Source organism: Calidris pugnax, unplaced genomic scaffold (genome assembly GCF_001431845.1).
Source record: "Calidris pugnax isolate Ruff unplaced genomic scaffold, ASM143184v1 scaffold9, whole genome shotgun sequence".
NCBI classification, from domain to species: Eukaryota; Metazoa; Chordata; class Aves; order Charadriiformes; family Scolopacidae; genus Calidris; species Calidris pugnax.
Genome location: NW_015090778.1, coordinates 5,412,062 through 5,412,295, shown reverse-complemented (window position 1 = coordinate 5,412,295; position 234 = coordinate 5,412,062).

The following is a 234-nucleotide window of genomic DNA, read 5'->3' as shown; positions in this document are numbered from 1 at the left end:
AAAAGCGCTTTCTGCCCGGGGGAGGGCGGGCCCGGGGGGGCGGCCGGGGCCGGGCGGGGGGTGCCCGGGGGAGCCCGCCGCCCCGCCGCCGCTCGCCCCGCTCCTATTGACTTCCCATTGTGGAGCTTCGCGACAAAGGGTAGGATCCAAACCCTGCCCCGTTTCGTCCAATCAGAGCGCAGAGCGCCCGCCCGTTGTCGATTGGCCCCTTCTCGCCCCGCAGTACCCAATCGG